General features: G+C 51.2%; 1 protein-coding gene and 1 long non-coding RNA gene across 5 annotated transcripts in view; one reads left to right on the top strand and one right to left on the bottom strand.

Annotated features, from left to right (window-relative positions):
• Positions 1 to 8,166, bottom strand: part of LOC103348404 (uncharacterized) — a 78,487-nt gene extending 70,321 nt beyond the window's left edge. Inside the window, exon 1 of the long non-coding RNA XR_516809.3 lies at positions 8,057 to 8,166. This is a non-coding gene — a long non-coding RNA (uncharacterized lncRNA). The remainder of the gene's footprint in view (positions 1 to 8,056) is intronic.
• SYN3 (synapsin III) overlaps positions 1 to 15,940 on the top strand; it is a 455,954-nt gene that overhangs the window by 312,000 nt on the left and 128,014 nt on the right.

Here is a 15,940-nt window from a genome sequence, read left to right as displayed (position 1 = left end):
GGGGGATGAAAAGCATGGCCAGGGAGGCCTTGAGAGGAGAGCGTTTCAAGGAGGAGGAGCTTAGTCATCCTGATCATCTACCCCGGCCATGCGGAAGACAATGAGAAAAAGTGCATCGGCAACATCTACTGCACCAGCCCCCCTCCCCACTGGGGCTGTGCGGGACCGTGAATTGCTCTGCTGGGATGACAGAGCCTAGCTCACGTTTCATCACCCGTGAGTCACCATCCTGGCATTCTACTGGCTGAAATGCTCCTCTGCAACTCCCCACCCCTGTCACGTCCCTCTGGTATGGACGCCTTTCCAGCCCTTGGAGGAAACACCCTTATACAGAAATTTCTAGGGCTTGTCTCTAGCAGGGAAAATGCAAGTCACCTGTCTTCAGACGCCTGGTGCAACTGTTTATTCCTCATGGAATGGGTCGTGGATGGCTTTGCCAAAGGCACCTCCCAGGGGCATATGTGCTGAATGGTAACCCACGGGAAGCAGAGGAGAGCTCTGCTTGGGCATCTCCAAGGTGGTGTTTCTTCACGTGCCTCTAGAAGGGCATGTGTTACTGGGGGAGAAACAGCATCATGCAGAACAAACAATAATGTTCAGAAGGTGGGAGAGAAAACACTTCCTTCTTCCTGCCCAAAGCCTGGTTTGCGTGAAAAGGTGTCAAGCTACTTAACTAACTCCAGCCTAAGTTCTGGGGCTAATGAAGATCAAATAAGGTCAGCAAAGACAACGTCATGAAAGCCTGGCACCCTCTGGGTGCTCAGTAAGTGCCACTTCCCTTCCTCCATGGCTTCCAGCACCTTCCAGCCTAAAGGAACACGAGTCTCACTGTATCTAATGCCTGGATTCCTGTGGCAACCTCCAGCCTGGTCTCCCTGCTTGCTTGCCTACTCTTTCCCCATGATTTAATTATTCTCAACCCAGTGTTCCCAGGCTGCCTTTGAAATGTAAATCAGATCATGTCACTCCTCTGTTCAAGATCCTCAAAAGGTGCCCCATGACACCGCAAAAGCCAATGTCCTAGAAGCCTCTGCACCAGTTTCTCAACCTCAACACCACTGATACTTGGAGCAGGGGACGTGTAGGATGTTTAGCCCCATCCCTGGCCTTCATCCATTCTACGCCAGTACCATCTCCCCCAAGGTCCTGACATCTCCCAAATATCCCCAGACCTTGTCCACGTTCCCTGGGGATCAGCCTGGGCCCTGCCTGAGAACCACTGCTCTACACACCTGTAACTTGTTACTCCGCACTCATCTTCTGCGCCCTCGCTTCCCCACGTCACCGCCTTAAGGGAGCATCTTGCTGTACCTCCAGGCTGCAGGGCACCCCCACCTCAGAGCCTTTGCCTGGGCTGCTGTGGTTTGGCTATGGTTTGTGTCCTCCAAGGGCCCATGGTGGCTGGATGTTTCATCCTCAGGGTGGCACCACTGGGACGTGGTGCTGGGACCTCTGAGTGCTGGAGTCCAATGGGAGGTGCTGAGGTCATTGGGGGAATGCCCTTAGATGGCAGTTCTACAATCCCTGTGACACGTCTCTCTCCAAAGAGCTGTCATAGGAGGAGCAAGCTTGGCCCCAGCTGTCTTTTGCTCTGTTCCTGAGATGCAACTGCTGACTCCAACATGTGGTCTTGCCACTGTCATCCTCCACCCTCACAAGTGAACTGACTTGATGCAGGGTCTGTGCCCTCCAAACTAGTGAGCTAAATCAATCTTGTGAGGAGTCCGCTTCCTCAGGCATTTCACTGTGGTCACATAATGCTGGTGAATACACAGTCGTTTGCCCAGGAGGGTCTTTCCCCAATCCACCTGACTCCTTCACTTCTGTTAAGTACCAGCTCAGGGGCCGGTGCCATGGCTCACTTGGCTAATCCTCTGCCTACAGTGCTGCCATCCCATATGGGCACCCGGTTCTAGTCCCGGTTGCTCCTCTTTCAGTCCAGCTCTCTGCTGTGGCCCAGAGGGCAGTGGAGGATGGCCCAAGTGCCTTGGGCCCTGCACTGCACGGGAGACCAGGAGGAAGCACCTGGCTCCTGGCTTCGGATCACCGTAGCTCCAGTCACAGAAGCCATTTGTGGGGTGAACCAACAGAAGGAAGACCTTTCTCTCTCTCCCTCTCACTGTCTAATTCTATCTGTCAGATAAATAAATAAAAAGTACCAGCTCAAATATCGAAATCCCAATGCGGCTGTGTGTCCACAGTAAAGGTGCCAGCCCATGCCCCAGGACTCCCCAGGCCCTCACTCTGTTATATTTTCCATGCCATATTTATTTTTCCGTGCCAATATATATATGGATCCACGTGCCAGGAGACAGGAGAAAAGATGTCTCAGACACAAAGGCAGCCCATGGTAACCAGAAGGCCCTGGGACTTTTTCAAGAAAGAGTAACATTCCTAAGAGTCATCCGAGGCATCAGATCAGAGCCGCAGGCTACCCTGATGACTGTGTTTGTCCCATAAGATTTGGGATGAATCTCATGGTCACCTAAAAAGCAGGGTGCTGGTTACAGCAAAAATGGGTGCAGTCATGTCGAGCTGAATCCCTGTACCCAGTGACCCCACTTCTGGGTTCTATCCAACAGAATTGAAATCAGGATCTCAAAGAGATGTCTGCTCTTCCATCTCCATTCAGCATTATAGTCCCCAAAACCAGGATATGAAAACAACCCGGGGCCGGCACTGTGGCTCACTTGGTTAATCCTCTGCCTGTGGCACCAGCATCCCATACGGTCACCCGGTTCTAGTCCCGGTTGCTCCTCTTCCAGTCCAGCTCTCTGCGGTGGCCCAGGAGAGCAGTGGAGGATGGCCCAAGTGCTTGGGCCCCTGCACCTGCATGGGAGACCAGGAGGAAGCGCCTGGCTCCTGGCTTCAGATCGGCGCAGTGCCAACCATAGAGGCCATTTGGGGGGTGAACCAACGGAAGGTAGACCTTTCTCTCTGTCTCTCTCTCTCACTGTCTAACTCATCTGTCACATAAAAAAAAATAATAAAAAAACAAGCAACCCAAGCATCGATCCACAGGTGAATGGATGGACAAAATAAATGTGGGGTATATGTACAATGAAATATTACTCAACTTTTAAACAGAAGAAAGCCTTGCCATTTGTGAAAATGTAGATAGACCTCAAAGACATTATACTAAGTAAAATAATTTGGTCACAGAAGGATAAATATTGCATGATTCTTCTTCTATAGAAGCATCCAAAAGCAAAGAAATAGAGCAGCATTTAGAGTTCAAAGAAAGAGGGGCCAAGAAGGAAGATCAAGAAAGAAAAGAGGGGGCCAGCGTTGTGGAATAATGGATGAAGCTACTGCCTGCCATACCAGCATCCCATATGGGCACTGGTTCAAGTCCCAGCTGCTCCACTTCCAATCCAGCTCCCTGCTAATGCACCTGGGAAAGCAGCAGAAGATGACTCAAGTGCTTGGGCTCCAGCACCCACGTGTCCTGGCTTCAGCCTGGCCCGGCCCTGGCTGTAATTCTGCCTTTCAAATAAAATAAATCTAAAAAAAAAAAAAAAAAGAAAGAAAGAAAAGAAAAGAAAACTCCTGTCCCACAAGCCAAGGGTGAACATCATTTTTCACAGGTGGCCGTGGTTCCTGAGGCAAATACCTCTGAAGGAAGGAGAAGCTCTTCCGTGGCACAGGCAGGCTTAGCAAGGGCACTTTAGTGGAGCAGTGGGGACGGGATGCACTTAAAGTTCATTGTCCTGACTGGCCTGCTTGTTAACGGATCTTGCTGTGGCGTGGCTAGGAGGTCACGTGTGGTGCAACATCCTACACTATGAGAGAGTTGGGAAAGTTCTGGAGAGGGGAAGGGACTTCAGCGAACTCACAGTGAGCTCAGGCGAGACTGGACCAGGCCGCAGGTGCCTGGGTTCCCCTGCCCCCCCATCACTACTGATTGACCACACCTGTCTCCCACTCTACATCCGAACTCAGCTTTGCCTCCCACTCCATGAGTGTGACTACTGCAGCACCGAACCCCAGTCTGAACTCAGCCTCCAGTCTTCCCAGCTCAGGCCAACACCTGAAGATGCCTGTCTAAAGGCCAAAGCAAACCTCACTCACTTCTCAGTCCTCAGACCCTCCTGCTCCCCTCTGAGCCCTCACCTTCCCCGAGAGCCCTGAGGGCGGAGTTCTCTGTATTTCCCCAAACAGATTTACTTCCCCTTCCCTCTGACCATGCTGTGCGTCCTGCAGCGAACCCCTTGCTCTGAATTCACAGCAACACCTGTGTACACAACACTCAACACTGTTCTGCAGCTTGTCATTCAAGCCTGCATCATTTTGATGTTGCTCTGGCTCATTTATTCCAATGGACTCAAGTGATTACTTGGTGTGGTTAGACCACAGTGGATTCAGCCATTCCCCTGATCTGCATCCTCCCCTAGTCTTCCTTGAACAGGGATTCAGTAAACATCCTGGGTGACTTACAAACCTAGTCTATCTAGAAAGTTCTTCTTCCCCTGCAACACACCTACTCGTTGTTGAAAAGTTGGCTGAAGGTCACTGTTTTGAAACAACAACCTCCGAATACCCAGAACGCGGACGCCCTCCATCCTTTATGCCCTCCTTGTTCATGTGCTTATGTCTCTGCTATGCAGTTCTCGTGATATGTTGAAATTTCTAGTAAGTCCTTCAAGGGTTAGAATAGTGTTTTCCCTAAATCCTAAGTCTAGCACAGCCTCTGCCACAAGGTCTGTGCCCAATGTGTGTCTGTTGAATTACCTCGCAAAGAACTGGGACTTTGAAACCAGACTCAGGGGCCAGCATTGTGGTGCAGCAGGTTAAGCCATCTTGGAGTAGCAGTTCAAGTTCTGGCTACTCTGCTTCTGATCCAGCTCCCTGCTAATGCACCCGGGAAGGCAGTGGAAGGTGGTCCAAGTGCTTGCATCTCTTCCACCCATTTGGGAGACCTAGAGGGAGACCTAGAGGGAGTTCTTGGCTCCTGGCTTCCGCCTAGCCCAGTCGCAGATATTACAGGCATTAGGGGAGTGAACCTTTGGATGGAAGCTCTGTGTGTGTGTGTGTGTGTGTGTGTGTCTATCACTCTGCCTTTCAAATAAACAAATATATCTTTAAAAAAAAAAAAGACCTGCTGGAGTTCAAATCATCATAGTTCCATCATTTCGTAACCTCTGAGGTTAGCTTTCTCACCTGTAAAGGGGAAGAGTCACCCTCATCTGTGCACCACTGTTAGAAAGATGAGCCCACGTGATGCTCCCAATACAGGGCCTGGTGCATGAGTGGTGATACAGAATGGAAGCTGTTCTGACTTGCAGGGTCTTAGTCCACCCGTGCAGGATGGACTGGGCCCAAGGAAAGGGTAAGTGTGCCGCTCGCCCGTTCCCCAGCCTCCCGATCCCGGAGACAATCAGGCGCAGCGGGGAGCCAAGTCAAGCAAGAACCCCTTTATTTCGCATGTAACAAAGTCTTTAAGCACAAAACTGCAGAGTCATTGGGGCAGGGCATAAGGACCAAGCAAGCACTTAAAAGATCACTTTACGGGGCGATTTCTATGGGACTGGCCACATGTCTATACACTTGTTATCGGTTGTCCTCACTTCCCCTGATGTTGCATAGCCAATTAGCTTTGGTGGTAAACAACTTTGAGTTCCACCCACCTTACTTCCTCTGGGCGCCATCTTTGAATTACCTCGTGTAACTAATTTTCCCACACTGACTGAACGTCTGAGAAGGAAGCTAGATTTGGACTTTGGCTTGGCCCTTGGCCCTCTCTGTGCAAGTCCGGGCTTCTGCAGATACGGAAACTCCCTAGGACAAGCTGGCCTTTCCCTGACAGATGCCCAGAGAAAGCTTGCTGGTGCCAAGCTGTCTGGCACCTATTGCCACCACCTAGCTCCTTCCAAACACCCAATCCCTTCCCTGATGGAGAAGGCTGGCTGCTATTCCCCATGCAAGCCACACCTTGAAGGGCGAACTTCCCCGTGATGTGAAGGGCGAGGGCCTGATACAGGGCTCTTGACACACAGGTACCAAGGGCAGGGGATGGGGGGGGGGGGCTCCTTGGGGAAAGGCCTGGGATGGAGCCACCTGAGACACCTGTCAGCTGTTGTCTGAGCAGAGTCCTTTCTCTTTCCCATCACCGCCCCAGAGTTCACTCTGGGGGCTCAGGAGTGCCCTGGACCACTGGAGAAATGAGGACAAAGATTTCCTCCCACTGGAAATCCACCCGTGGTCCTCATGGGACAGCAACGGGCAGGATGTCTCGGCACTGACTGGGATCAGGCCACTGACGGGGCTCCAAGAGCCAAGGTGGCGACACTGTCTGTGGTCTCCCCTCCCTCTCCGCACGGCCTCAGGGAGGTTTTCATCAAGTCTGCAAGAGCCAAAGCAGACAAGTGAATCTGTTAGACAAGCGACCTTCCCTGAGCTTAACCAACCTTTCCCTTAGTACCCAGGAACAGGGCACTGTGGTTCGAGTTCCACAAGAACCACCTCCCCACAAAGCAGTGCTTTACGTCTGTAAAGGGTGCAAGAGAAGGAATTCAATGCTACAGGCAGGGTAAGGGCGCAGGGCAGTGGAGTGGTGTTAAGCGCACTGTTAATGACATCTCCAGTGTCAGCCCAGCCCAGCCAACCCCAGCCAGCCTCCAAGCCCTAAGCTGGACATCAGCCCTATGTCACTGCACTGTGGTTCCCAGCAGGCACCTGCTCCTGGCTCTCCCCAGGGAAGTGCTCAAAGTTGAGGATGGTCTGGGAAAGAACCTGAACAGGATAAAGTGTGGTGTCAGGTGTCAGGTGAGGGTCTCTTAATATTTTGTCAGGGCCTGAAAACTATATGCAAGAGTGGATGAGAAATAAACTAATATCTGAGGCTTCTTGCTGACTGCCCAGCCCAGTCAGGGGCTGCAGCCTGTTCAACTCTGACAAACCTGGAGGCCTCCTGCAACATTACTGCGCACAATATCTGCTTCAACCATTCTTTTCTTTCCTCCACAAAATAAGAGCTCAGAATAGAGGGAACATAGCTTAGAATCAACAGACCTGTTCTTGACTTGGCACGTCCAAGCTGTGTGACCAGGGTGTCTCTGTTGCCTCTTTACACCTCAGTTTCTGCATGAGTCAAACTACAACCATCCCAAGGTCTACTTCTAGGGTTACTGTGACATTTGGGTGAGCAGGGTTTGCTCCCGGTGCTCATAAATATCTCAGTAGAAACAAGTGATGACAGTGATCCTGATGATGACAACAAAGCTGTGTTAATCCATTGTCCTGTGTGTGTGTGTGGTGCATTTTGTACATTTACATGTGCACATATGTCACCACTACTCTTTTTTCAATTCTGGTCACGTCCACCATCCTAGTCGCCCTTGGACAAAAGGGAATGATGCAACCGGAGCCATTTCTGTAACATACCAAAGGGATCTGAGCATTCCTCCCTCCTGATTGGATGGCAGGTCCCCCCGTCCAGCCTCTGTAACCTCCACCATATTCCTGGCCAGCTGATAGTCGTTGCGAGTCTGCTCACCAGGTATCATTCTAGCAACTGGGATACAACAGAAAACAACACGGGCAATGTCCCCACCCCCATGACACGAACGTTCTGGGGGGCGGGGGGACAGACGATGAGTACACAAGCCACAAGTTTATCAGGATCATTGTTCTCTCTGTAACATCCCTCCCCTACCCACACCCCTGCCCTTCCTCCAGCCCACGACTCCAGAACCATCTCTCAGGCACAGACGAGCGGCAGAACCGATTTCATCAAAGCTTTAAGGGTACAAGTCACAGCTTGGAAAATAATCTCCACTCAGCCAGAAACTTGGAATTAACTTTGACCTTTCCTTCTCCCTCGAATGTGTCCACCTCGTGCAAAGCACACATCCCACTGCCAAGGCACAAGCTCCCGCCCTCGTTGTCTCTCTCCCAGCTTTCAGTAATGGCCTCCTTGCCCTTAATCTTATCCCTTAACGAATTCCCATAGAGAAGCCACGGGGAGTGCGCAAAAGCTCACACCTGAGGCCTTCCCCGCCTCATTCCCCTGCATGCTCAGGTCCCGCGTTCATTTCTCTGGCGTACCTCGACTTACCTACACCAAACGCTTCAGTCATCCTGGGCTCCCGAAATTCACCCTCGTCTGGTCCCACAGCCACTGGTCCTCCTAGTAGAACACTGCCCACAACCCCTTCTTCCCCTGACCAATCCCAGCACGCCCTGAGGGCTCAGCCTGAACGTCACTTCCGGCACAAAGCCAGTCCTGACCAATCACCGAACACCCTGGGGGCGGTCCTGACCAATCCCAGCACGCCCTGAGCACTCAGCCTGAACGTCACTTCCGGCACGAAGCCGGCCCTGGCTCCGCAGGTGCTGGCGGTTCCCGTGGACCCATCTAGCTCTGTGCTGCGGTTCTGTGGTTACCTGACCACTTTCCCTACCAAACAGCGAGTTCCTGGAGGTCGGGGGAAATCTCTTCGTCATTGTGCATGGCGCGCAGGCCACAGACTGTCGTTTCTTCCATGAGCAGTGACAGGATGTCGAATGCGAGACTCGCAGTGGTGAGGGTCTTGCTGCCCTGTGTCGGGTGGGCAGCCCTGGGCTCACACTGCTGGGGCCCTCTCCGGAGGAGGGGATGAGGAGGAGGAAGAAGTCATCTCCCTCACAACATGTGGCGGTCTCTTCTCTCCCCTCGCCATTCCATAGAGGAGCCCCATTTTTTTTTTTTAAGATTTATTTTATTTATTTGAAAGACAGAGTTACAGAGGTAGAGACAGAGAGAGGTCTTCCATCTGCTGGTTCACTCCCCAGATGGCTGCAATGTCTAGAGCTGTGCTGATCCAAAGCCAGGAGCCAGGAGCTTCTTCTGAGTCTCCCATGCAGGTGCAGGGGCCCAAGGACTTGGGCCATCTTCCACTGCTTTCCCAGGCCATAGCAGAGAGCTGGGTCAGAAGAGGAGCAGCCGGGACTAGAATCGGCACCCATATGGGATGCCAGCACTTCAGGCCAGTCCGTTAACTCGCTGCGTCACAGCACCAGCCCCAAGGAGGAGCCCCATTTTAAAAGCGTGACCTTCGTTTGCCAAAGAACGTCCCCACTACCTTGGTCCCAAAAAACCATGTTTGTTTTGTTAAACTTAACTGCCTTGGAGGAGGAAGGAGGGGGTTGGTTTGGTTTTCACATCACTCCGAAGGGAATCCACGTCCCGTCCCCCATGGAGATCCATTTTTCCCTGCTCGCTCACCATGTAGGGCCCCAGCTTAACCAGGTGCAAGCCCTGATGAGCCATCAGCCACTTCTCTCTGCTCACAACAGCGCCAGGGGCTGGGCCAACCAGCCTGCGTCCTGGTGGGAGGGGCCTCCCCACAAAGCTCTCTTTCTCGGGCCATTTCTGCACTCTATAGAATTCCTAGGGAGGGGCCTGGGTCTGGCTTCTTGACCAACGTTATGGGCTCTGCAGGCCCCACCCAGTTTCGCAGTGTGGGAACCACCCAGCTGGCCGCCTCCCTGGCTCGCAGACCGAGGGGAGAAAGAAAGGACTGTTGAGAGTGGCTTCGCGTTCCCACGCAGGAAGGTGCCAGCTCCAGACAGCGTGGCTTTGTGCTGGAAGGATATGTCTTCTCTCCAGGCAGAGGGGCGTAGCGCTCTGCAAGGATCAGAGGGGCCCAGAAAGGATGGCCGGGCCATCCCTGCCCAAAGCCACAGACAAACTGGAAGTACACACACACCCTAGGGGTGAAGATGGCTGACCCCAAACTTGACCCTCAGACTTCCCCAAGATAATCAATCTCTCTCCAACCCCACCCATCCCATTTTCTCTACTTTAGTGACTGCTAATTGAAAAAATAGCTGCAAACCAAAAAAAATACCGTCTGTCTAAATGTCATTCCTCATCTACGTAGATTTAAGTACACAGAGAGCGACGGGCAGGCTCACGGAGGAGCAAGGAGCTGGGCATAAACAGGATGTGTTCGGCCCTTGTTCATAAGTGCAGCTCCCAGGGCTCTGCGCGCCGTGCTTTGTGAAAGCTCAGCTCCTACTGCTGGCCGCAGCAGATGGGAGGGAAGAGCCAGGGAGAGTCGGAGGTCTCCAGCTTCAACTAGGATCTTCAGAATTCGTACTTTTCTCAGCGCCAACTGCTGCTGTCCAGACTGCAGAGCTCAAACCCCCAGAAAGTTCCCAATTTGGGCAGGCCCACAGACATTTAGAATTTGTAAGGGACATTTGAGATGATCCAGTCCAGGAAGTCATGGAGGACAAAGTGACCAGGGGCTGCCAAATGTGTGCATGAGTAGGGGAGGGAGAGTGTGCACGTGTGTGAGGGTGGGGGCAGGTAGGTGTGGGGGAGTGCCAGTGTGGGTGTGGGTGTCCGTGCAAAAGTGGATATGTGTTTTTAAAAAATACAGAAAAGCTAGTGGGGATCCCTAGCACCCAAACCCATGTCCCAAGAACCTTTGTAAACTAAAACAGCTTTGAAAACAATGGAGCTAATTCATGCTATTTTCATGTCATCATTGACAAACGTGGAAACTATGACCTGTTAAAGAAAGAGATGTGCCAAATAGCTTTATGGTCCCGAGCTAGAAACCAGGTCTCTTGTAAACTTCCAGCTGGCCTGCCAGGCTTTGTTCCATTGCCAGGAGAATTGCTCTCACCATTCCTGAACACCTGTAGTGGGCTCCACCTTTTTAGGAAATGTGCCCCTCCTCCTCATGTCCTTCCGCTCACTGCTCCCCTACCCTTCTCTCAATACTCCAGATTTCATCATTCATTATAAAAGGAACACAGGCTCATTCACTGCAAAACTCAACATCCACCTTGTGTAGACTCCACACAGCAGGCTTCCCGGCCGTGACTGATTGGTCTCCAGGGTCAGCAGCTGAACCTAGATGAGCCAATCAGAGTTCTTCCCTGAGAGTATTGACCAAAAGAATGGGGAGAGGGAATCAGCCAACTCCAATGACTAAAACTCTAAGAGAATCCAGCCTGGAGCAACAAAGACTGAATCCCAAACACACAGAAGCGTGGTTAAGAAACAGAGAGTCCCTGTTGCCAGCTTTGCTTGAGTCCAGGTTTCGTCTGTGGACTTGCTGGAGCTTGAATGTTTAGCCCTCCCTGGGATTCTGTGGACCAGTGCAAGCGCCTCTGTGCTTAAATTGAGTAACCGAGTAGGGTCTCCTCTCCCTTGTCACCCAAAGGCAAAAGAAAACAATGTAACCATTACAACTTTTGGCGCCTACTTCCCACATCTCTGCTCTCCCTCTTATGAAGTATATTTTACTATGAAAAAAATCAGTATATACGAGGAAGCTATATTTCAGTCTAGCTTCTATATTAGGAACAAGAGAACTTAGAATCATGTTAGAGACAAAGGTGAACATAACACAAGGCTTCCTGTTACCAATTCTAAAGTATTTCCAAGAAACCATGATGATATGTGTTCATTGGTATCAGAAATGGAAACCCAAAATAATATCCCTTAAACGTGATGAAAGTTTAATTTTCATAGGCATTGGAATCCTGAGTAAGCAGTCCAGGGCTAGTATGAAGACGCTTTTCCATGAAGACCTCAGGGGCTTAAGCTGTGTGTGTGTGTGTGCGTGTGTGTGTGTGTGTGTGTGCGTGCGAAGCTATTTTTAGCTTGTTGCCTTCATTCCATTGTCGGTTTCCAAATCTGGGAACTGCAGATGGCCCCAGGTGACTGCTGCAGTGCCTGCCATCACATCTGCATTGGAGCCGGCAGGAAGGAGGAAAGGATGAAGATGGGGAAAAGGCCTGTGTCAGTTCCCCCTGAAGGAAGTTGTCCTATGAGTCTTCCAGTTAAATCTGATTTGCAGGAACATAGCCACTTGGCCACATGTGATTCCTAAGGAACATGGCAGTCACAGCCGTGAGTCTAGGAAGCCGTGTGTACGACTACAAAGCTCTGTAACCATGGCAGAAAGGGAGACTGGGTGTAGGAGAACAGTGTGCCCACTACTGTTGTGCTTGTTCTCACCTTTAACAATTCTGCCCTCTTCTAGTGGCTACTCCAGCTGCTGCAGGTGGGAGGGGCGAGACTCTCACAACCCCTATTCTTTTCCCCATCTCCCTTGTACACACCAGTGTTTATAACTCCAAGCTTGAAAAGTGGTTTGGGAACTAGGCAGAGTTAGAATGAACCTGACTTTCAGGTTGGAGCCAAATGGATCTGTTAGAGAATTCTGGAACAGACCACAGGGTTCCATTTGTCCCTTCCCCAAAGATTTTTGGCCTTTGACAAACTGCTGGCTCATAGGGAATAGTAAGATAGAAAGTGTAGATGACTCAGGTCCCCCCACACGCTACACCCACCCCTATTTTATTAGAGAAATAGTGCCTGACAAGACCCTTATAAGGACAGTTCTGATCCACTCAGCATTCATTTGCTCATTCAACACATGGTGTTTGGAGGCAGTAAAGGGTGACGGTTCCAAGGACAAGCCCTAGAGTCTAAAAGCCTTGTTTCAAACTGAGATCAACAAACCTAAGGAAATCACTTAACCTGTCTATGATTCAGTCTCTTTAAAAATGTACATTTACATACATGCCCAGAAAGAATAAAAGATAACCTAGATCTAGCATATAATAGTAAGAGCTCAATCAATGCCAACTACGTTCACTAAGTGTCTACTATATTCCAGGACTGCGCTAGGAATGCGGGCAGCCCAAGCTTGAGCCCACCCAAGATCCAGTGGGGCTGGGGGGATCAGCAGCAGCAGCACTGGGACCCTCAGCCCCTTCCTGCAGCAGACAGCAAGATCCTGGGGAGCAGAGGGACAAGGTGAGGCTCCAAGCCAACTCCCCTGCCTTCTTCCCCAGATAGACTCACCTGCGGCACGGCTGTGCAGGTCGCACCGTACCCAGATAGTCATTTCATGCTCAGCTACCCCATTCCCATCAGCTCAGCAAGGAACCCCAGGCCTCCCTGAAACAGCTGCAGGGTCCAACAGCAATGGCACACGTGGGGGAGGGGCTGAAGAGGGGGAGGGCTGGAGGGGATTGCCACTGTCAGAGCAAACGTAAGAACAACTTAACAACTGACCATCTTCATTTCCAAGCGATTGATTACTTTTTAGAAAAGCTGCTTTATATTTCTGGAAGTCTGAGGTGATCCTTGCAAGCGTTTTTCTCATTACTTATGATGCTGATAAGAGCCTTGGGGAATCAAAGGCGGGAGAGGGAGGTAGAGGATGTGCACTGGGAGGGGCCAGGCTGCAATGTCCAACCAGGGAAGGCCACCTGAAGCGATGCTTAGTAAGAGCTGGTAGGGGGTGAGGAAGTGAGCCTTGAAGTTCTCACAGGAGAGGCTGCAGCAAGGACAAACCTCCCGAGTCCCCGATGAGTTGGAGGAAGAAAAAGAGGCCACGTGGCTGGGACAGAGAGAGAGGACAGGTGAAGCAGTGGGATCTGGGGTCCACGACGCTCCAGGCTGGTGTGTCTGCTTGTCTGGGTTGAGCTGTTTTTCAGAGTGAGATCAAGTCATTGGGAGGTGGTAAGCAGGGGGTAACCCAGTCTGATCTGGGGTTGAAGGAGAGCATTATGGGAAAGAGAGAGATGAGGACCAAAAGGAGGAGACTAGGTCAGAGGTGAAGGGAATAACCCATGTGGAAGATGACAGCAACTTGGACCAAGGCAAAGCAGTTGAGGTGTTGGAAAACAGTGAGAGCCTGGCCGGGGGTGGGGGGGGGGGGGTTTGTATTCTGAAGGCAGAGCTTGTGGAGTTGCCCATGGGTGGTGAACGAGCCAGAGTCAGGACAACCCTCAGGTGTTGATGTGAGTGATGGGGGCACTGAACGCTTGGTAACTGGTGTGGAAGAGGTTGGGGGACAGGGAGAGATCCAAGGACTCCATTCTGGATATGCAGTGTGCACTTCCTATCGGCCGGCAGGGAGGAGATGTCCAGGACGCAGTCAGTGTGTTAGAAACAATTCAGGGAGACGTCAGGGCTGGAGCGCAAGTGCACGAGTCACCAGCGCAGATAACTTTGAGAGTCATTACCCCAGGGGAGGTCACTGGCGGAGTGAGCGTGCACAGCCAAAGAGGAAGGTCTGGAAAGTAGCCGCTGGGTCCCCTTGAGTCAGGAAGGGGGCAGCCAACAAGGTGGCACAGGAGGTCTCGGAGCTGAGCCAGGAAGGAGGAGGACAAGGCCTCACATGATTTCCCCGACAGGGACTTCTTCCTTTTAACCGAGGCCTGGTCAAGTGTCCCTGACCTTGGATGGAAAGCAGGACGCTTCCGAATCACCCACCGAGCACTGATCGGATGGTTTCCCTTGGAAAGCAGAAATCCCATTTGCAAGGCCTAAGGTGAGCTTCCCAGTAAAAAGAAGAGCCCCTGTCACGAGGTGAAAGTCACTAAGACGAGGACGGGCTGGGTTCCGGCAGCCTGGGTCCCGGGCCCTGCTGATCCATTGTTTCTTGCGTGGCCTTGAGACCCCTCTAGTGTCAGCTTCCTCTCATGCAGTGGGGCAGGCGGTGAGCAGAAGAGGTTTGGTCAGAGGACGGGGACCATGGGGGTGTTTTTCTTATCCACTACTCAAGTCCAAAATGCAGAGACCCTCCCCTCCATCAGCAGTGGTCACCTCACTGCTGGACCCCTAAGAGGCACTGCCGTGTAAACCTTCATCCTTCCAGTCTCTCCCATGCTCGTCTTTTTACTTGATACTTAATGTCATCCTAAGTAAAACAATAAATAAAGTTTTATGTTATTTGCATGAATTTCTCTGTTCACTTTTATGTTGTACAATGCTATATGGCAACATTTAACTCATACGCAGAATCAACAAAATTATACAATTTGTATTTCATAATTCATCCAAGCATGTATATCTACTTTTTTAAAGATTTATTTATTTATTTGCAAGTCAGAGTTACACAGAGAGGAGAGGCAAAGAGAGAGAGAGAGAGGTCTTGCATCCAATGATTCACTCTCCAATTGGCCGCAACGGCCGGAACTGCGCCGATCCGAAGCCAGGAGCCAGGAGCTTCTTCTGGGTCTCCCATGTGGGTGCAGGAGCCCAAGGACTTGGGCCATCCTCTATTGCTTTCCCAGGCCATAGCAGAGAGCTGGATTGGAAGCAGAGCAGCCGGGACTTGAACCGGTGCCTATGTGGGATGCCAGCACTTCAGGCCAGGGCATTAACCCACTGTGCCACAGCGCCAGCCCCGTATATTTACTTTTTATTATAATGGCAACATTGCACAAAACTATGTCGGCTGATTTTATTTCTTTTCTAGACACATATGCATCCACCAACACTCTCTCCTTTAGGCCTACTGGGGTTTTTTTGTTTTGTTTTGTTTTGTTTTTAAAACTATGAAATCTTTTTTTTAAGTATGTATCCATCCATTTGAAAGAGAGAGAGAGGGATTTTCCATCCACTGGTTCATTCCCCAAATGTCTGTAACAGTGGGACTAGGCCAGATCAAAGCTATGAGTCATGGTCTTCCGCAAAGACAGCAGGGTCCCAAGCACCTGGGCCACTATCCATTGCCTCCCAGGTGCACCAGGAGGAAGCTGAATGAAAAGTGGAAGATCCAGGACTCGAACCAGGAACTACAGCATGGGATGCAGGCATCCCAAGCAGTGGGCCAACCTGCCCTGTCGTGATGCCAGCCCCTAGGTCTACTGTAGAGTGCAGAAGGACTGAATGGAAAAGAACAGCACTGTGTGTTGCCCTCTCTTCCTTTCTTCCTGCATCATTTTCAGCAGAAGCTCTTGGCTTCTGGGAGAATCTCTTGATTGATTGACACTGGGAGAATCTCTTGATTGATTGTTCTTGGACGTCATCACCTTCCCTGCATTTGCACAGAAAGCAGAGCCCCCCTATGAATCAGCTGTAGGTGGAACACACCTTGTACTCAGAGTCTACCTGACCTCTCATGCGTCACAGGGCCACAGGGATTCTGTGTCCTGGGGGTACCCCAGAGGCCATGAGCAAATGAGTCAGCAAGGACCA

The sequence above is a fragment of the Oryctolagus cuniculus genome, chromosome 11 (assembly GCF_964237555.1).
Source record: "Oryctolagus cuniculus chromosome 11, mOryCun1.1, whole genome shotgun sequence".
In the NCBI taxonomy this organism is placed as follows: Eukaryota; Metazoa; Chordata; class Mammalia; order Lagomorpha; family Leporidae; genus Oryctolagus; species Oryctolagus cuniculus.
The sequence above is the reverse complement of the archived record's forward strand: the minus strand, read 5'-3'. Positions and strand labels throughout refer to the sequence as shown.